At 31.5% G+C, this 6,229-nt stretch overlaps 1 long non-coding RNA gene across 1 annotated transcript; it reads right to left on the reverse strand.

Moving 5' to 3' along the window:
• Positions 1 to 5,282: 5,282 nt before the first annotated feature.
• LOC112505250 lies at positions 5,283 to 5,730 on the reverse strand. Its single transcript, XR_003068363.1, has 2 exons — positions 5,639 to 5,730; positions 5,283 to 5,527 (listed from the first exon to the last, which is right to left on the reverse strand). It is a non-coding gene; the product is annotated as an uncharacterized LOC112505250 (long non-coding RNA).
• Positions 5,731 to 6,229: the final 499 nt, after the last annotated feature.

Consider the following 6,229-nt stretch of genomic DNA (forward strand, 5'->3'; position numbering starts at 1 on the left):
CTTTTTATTTTCAGTTTTAATATTGTACAAATTTGCAGTTTTTAAATACAGGTTTTAAATATTAATTTTAAAATAAATCTAAAATATTATTATATATATATTTCCGGCGGACCAAATCCGCCGGTATTTTAAAAAAAAAATAATTATTTTTAAAATATTAATTTTTAAAGAAAATATTTAATATATATTATTCCGGCGGATTTCCGGCGGTATTTTTTAAAAAAATTAATTCTTTTTTAAAATATTATTTTCTTTTCAAAAAATATTTCCGGCGAGACATGTTTCCGGCGGGAAATTCCGCCGGAATTTTTTTCAAAAAAAAATTAATTAATTTTTAAGTTAATCAAGATTTTTTTAAAAACCGGGCGGAGATTTTCCGGCGGCCGTAATCCGCCGGAAACACCGCCGAAAAAAAATCACCGGCACCCCTTTTTCCGGCGGCCAAATCCGCCGGAAATTCCTTTTTCCGGCGGATTTGGCCGGCGGAAAAAGTGGGTTTTTTGGTAGTGGTAGTGCACTCAATTTGATCATGGTTTCAATGGTTAGGGTTAGACAATCACACATTTATCACAACGATTACTCATGGTTTCGATAAGTTATGGTTACACTTGATTGATCATGGTTTTGATAGGTTATGGTTACACAATGACACAATTATCATAAGGGGAGAGAAGAGAGTGGAAACGAACGTGCAGGGAAAAAAAAAGGATAATTATGACTAATTAAAATAAAATAAAAATTACTTAATTAGATTACTGCCCTTATTAATTTATTTATATTTAATATAATTTAATTTATTAATTAAAAAAGTTTGAGGTTATTAGATTGTTTTCGCGTTTTCGTAAATTACAGGGATTCTCGTTTGAACCTCCACCTATATATATATATATATATATATATATATAGACTTGGGATCATGTGAGACCAATGATTTTTCGTGAGACCCGTCAGACCAATTCTCAACCCTTGGATTAGATTTACAATCGTCAGATCTGAACATTTATAAACGCCACGAAACTTCTCAATAATTACAAAATTGCCACATTGCAAATTTAGACCATTAGATCATTAGTTTATAAATTTGATCAATGAACATAAATTAGTTTATATATATATATATATATATATATATCATTTTAGGGGAAAAAAACTCCGGTTAAAAATAGAGAAAAACTATATCAAGATGGATGTCATATCAAAGAGAATGAAATTCTCGTTTTTTTGATTTAATTTGTTTGATTAAAATATTAGTAATTTTAAAATAATTTGTTTTAAACTTTAAGAGTAAAAACTTTTTAATTAAAGTATTATTAAGGTGAGTTATTATGCAACCCTTTACATTTGTACAATCAATACAACTCAATCTCAACCGTCCATTTAATTTGATGAATATGTGATTTCATAAAAGTTTTGATTGTTTCATAATATAAAGTATTAATCATAATTAATGAACCATAATCATCTTTCATAAATATTCAAACCATAATAAATAAATTCTTATTATTTCTCATATTTCTTTTCTCTAGCCGTTATTAAAATTTAATTGACATGTTTATTCCTTTTTCATAGAAAAAAAACATGATTATAATAATAATAAAAAGTAAAAAAAAAAAAACCTCTCACTCTCTTAAAACTACAAAATCATAAAATAAAATCAAAATAGAGAAAAAAAAGGAAAAAAAATTAGAATGAGTTCGAATTTTTGACTTCATTATCAAAATAGATGGCACTACATTACACGAATAGACACTTTTGTTCATATTTTGGGGCTGAAAGAAATTTGTTAATAAAAACTATTTATCTTTTATATTTTTGTAAAAAAACTATTTATTTTTTATATTTTTTCACCAGTTTGACGATTCAGATTTCAGACTTCAAATGTAAAAACAAACAGTTTTACTGATCCATATTTCAGACTTCAGCACCATCTCTTATAAATCAAAAACCAAACCAAACTTTAAACTTCAGCATCTATTAAAAAACAAACACCACCTAAATATTTTATACGATTATTTTTATAACTCTGAATTATAACATCTTACAATTTTGTATAGATTAGAAGATTGAGAAAAAAGGGTTGATATGGGGGCGGCTTTTAATATCGACCGGGATTTGGTACACTTTAACCTGCTGACCCGGTCTGGAATTTTTATTTTTATTGAATTAATTTTTTCCTCATTATTGAATTAATTGTACGCTTCTAGAATGCAATATTTTCCTTCTGTGAGAGCATGAGTCATACACATATTTCACATCGTGCACTACACCAACTCTCCCACCATATAAACCTTTACAAAACTCAAAAACATTCTTATATTTTCTTCAATAATTAAATTTTTAATATTAAACTGGTATATATCTGATATTTTATAACGAAAAACGCATAAAACTCGAAATGAATAAGAATATAGGCATGATAAAATCATGTTATATATATATATATATATATATATATAACTTTAGAATAAAAAGTTACATACCAAGATTGAAGCCATTTGTTTATGAATGTGTGTTAGGTTAAGAAATCATGAACTCAGGAACTTACTTTAAGCGTGCATTCTAGGTGGTGATCGTGAAAATACAAGTACAAAGAAAATGAGAAGGTGAGGAAGCCGAGGACTCAAGTTATTTAGTCGAAGTTTGACAAGTATGAATTGCTTGTTGTGTATAGTTTCGTAAATGCTCGTGTAATTAACAGTGAAACAAAATCAAAAAAATATTGCAATTGTTATATGTATGCAAGTTTCTATTTTGGATGTGATCTTCAAAAGGTAAGTAGGTGGCTCGATGTTATAGAATGCATGGATAAAAACAAAAATCGACGCATTAAGATCTGTTAAACTATGTACAATCACAAAACTAAAAAACACACATAAAAAAGTATCACGTACAATTTAATATTCAGGTTTAATTAAACAAAATTAACAAAGAATTATATAAAATGACTACCAAACTCGGTAGGTTTTGATTGAATGCAACCGACTCAAATTTCGGTGGTCAAATTTATCAATCATGGAAAGTAGTGTTTTGAAACTTAAATATTTGACTTTGACCCAATTTTATTCCCATTTGTGGGGATACAAAACGCGATTGAGGAAGGTTTAAACAACCATCATATGTAAATATTCTTTTTTTTAATATTTTATATATATTTTTGTTTATTAAATATCACGTATTTTTTATTTTAAATAATTTGTGACATGAATTTCAATCACGATATTAATTACGAATAATTTTCATGTTATTTATCATAAATAGGTAACTTTTTGGGTTCCTTCTGAATATGAATCATTGCTTTTCCCCTAAAATGGTTGTTAAAATTTATTATCGTTGCATAATCTCGATATTGCTTAAAGAAAATTCTTGATGTCACCGTTTTTCCATATTTTAGTATCATTAGATTTATCTTGACCAGGTCTTTTCGATGATACCAAAGCTATATCGGATTGATTTCGGTGTTATTTGAAAATACTAGGTCTTATTGTCACATAATTACAAGGACGCAAAAAGAAAAGCAGATTTCAAGTAATAAGGTGCCGTTTTGTTATCGCCGGATTCTTCTTGACGAAATATGTCGAACATCACCCTTATGGTGCATCAAGTACAAGAAAATAATTGAACCCGACAGAAAAGTTTTTGTTGTGTAATGTCCCGTACACTCGGATTTTGGACTTGATAGTGTAGTTGTGGGAGGGTTGGAAATAATGTCTAAGGCCATACACAAGCAGGTTTCCTACTAAACCCCAAAATATGCAACAAGATGTCAACCACATGCCCGTTGTTGCTCGAACGCTTAGAAACGACAGATGGATGCGGTTCGAAGAAAAAGACCGAACACCCGATTGTTTCTTCAGCAACTTGGTGCTAAATCCAGCAGGATCATCATGATACATACATACATACATACATATAATGCTTTGTTTCATTCAAATTCAAGAAATCTTGAAAGATGTCTTTAAGTTCCTGGTGATGCATTGCCAGTTGTGGTAGAAAGGATGATGAATGCACAAACAATGGAAAGTGAAAACACAGACACCCAAGTGTTCTCTGTGTACATTTCAATGGCGTCCGTGAAAGAAACACGGGCCTCGAGTTCTCTAATTGTCATGTCAACGGATTCTTTACTGTTCGTATAGCAAAAAACAGTAAGTAAATTCTTGGTTTTGGTACTTATGTTCTTGAAGCAATGACCACACAATCACCAGAAAGTACAAACTCGAATGCAAGAGCTTTTCCAAGTCCTCTAGTACTGTATCAAACTATTTCGCACGTATTATGAGCAAAATTGCACACGAACAATGATATTTGTATGCAGTCATTTCGTTGCATTTCGCACAATGCTCATTTTCGACAATGATATGCGCTCTTAGTCCATAGGAATCGAATGGTAGAGTAAAACATGTGATTAGGGCTGTAAACGAACGGAGCCTTGTTCATGTTCGTTCATTTAACTTAACCGAACAAACGAACGAACACGAGCAATAAACGAACGAAAATCTTTGTGTTCGTGTTCGTTCGTTTAGAAATAAGGTCTGTTATGTTCGTTTATGTTCATTCGTTAACATGCTAAACGAACATAACTAATAGGTTAAACGAACATAAATAAATATTATTTGAATTCAAAGTAAATAAATAAAAGATTATATATTAAATTTGATATATAAACGAACATAAACGAATGAATATAACCGAACGTAAACAAACGGTAAATGAACGAACGAGACTCTTGTTCATGTTTGTTCATTTAACTAAACGAACAAAAAAAATTATTCATGTTTGTTCATTTATTAAATAAACGAACTTCCCGCCGAATGGTTCACGAATTGTTCATTGAACGTTCGGTTCGTTTACAGTCCTACATGTGATTATTTATCAAACTTTTGTACCGACAACGGGTAAATAGGCACCTATTTATTTCAGGTCCAAGTCTAAACAGATGTGAGACTCTAACACCCTCTTCAATTGAGGGTAGACGTACACATTGTCGCAAAAGGGGCATAGACTGGCACAAAGTTCCCAAGGTGTCGAGTGCAAACCTTGGCTTCGATACCATTAAAGAATATGTGGAATCCCATTAGATTACTCCTCATTGAAGAGACAAGAGATGGTCCAACATATATTGATGAGAATAGGTCCAAGTCTAGCCAACGTTAACACGTAACACCCCTAGAACGAGATGTATCGAGTTTGTTTTGTTTGGTTTAGAATCCAATTTTTCGGCACATAACAGTGTTCCTATAAATCATCAATTAGATAATATAATTCTAACAAGACATAGCAAGTGATATCTTCCCGAACCAAACTATACCATATCAAATCATTTAAGCTACATCCAATCATATAATCATAAAAACCAAATAAACTGATCATATGAATATTGGGAATGCAGTAACCAACCCTTGATCTCCGGCAGAAACCCAGTTGGAGAGGCGGCGATCGATTGGGTGCTTCTACGGTGGTAATCAGGCGGAATCATCTGCAAATTGGCCACCATCGCCATTCCTTTGAATTTGGCTTTCTTGAAAAACTGCAATCCAATTTTCGATGATTAATTAATTTATTTGATTTTATGGAAAATTGGGGAAATTATAAATATATAAAGATCGGAGACGGAGACGGAGAGTGCGGGTACAGTAACCTCATCTTATGGTCCCGGCCGGTGGTTTGGTTCTGATAGCTGGTTCCTTCTTGCATCAACTTCCCAAACTGCCCTTCTGAATGCGCCCAAGGTTTTTACATCCATTCCTAACTCAAGGACAATCTCGTGTAGGTGAAACATATTCCTAACTCAAGGACAATCTCGTATAGGTGAAACATAGTGTTAGAAGCTTAAGCTTAAGTAGGGATATCGACCCTTGATTACTTTTAATCTCAAAACCATATATGAATCGTGTTTGATACGAAGATTGATTTGGTGCATCTCATCCTAACATGCATCTAGGAATGAAGATCCCTTCTTACACTTCTCATCCCGACTTTCTTTTCACCAAAACCAAAGCATCTCGTATAATCATGTTTTTTATTGTTGGAAAGTAAGATCGATAAAAGAAAAAACAAAAAATATATAATATACCAAATTAATTAAATGAGTTGGATTGAGTATCTTTTAGTTTTAGTTAAAAGTATAAAATGTAACACACACATATACTAGAAGGGTATGCGTGCAATGCATCGAGACACATTTCAATTTCGATGTTTCGTTTTATTTTTTATCTATGTCGATATAATA

Source organism: Cynara cardunculus (assembly GCF_001531365.2).
Source record: "Cynara cardunculus var. scolymus isolate 2C chromosome LG 2, CcrdV1, whole genome shotgun sequence".
In the NCBI taxonomy this organism is placed as follows: domain Eukaryota; kingdom Viridiplantae; phylum Streptophyta; class Magnoliopsida; order Asterales; family Asteraceae; genus Cynara; species Cynara cardunculus.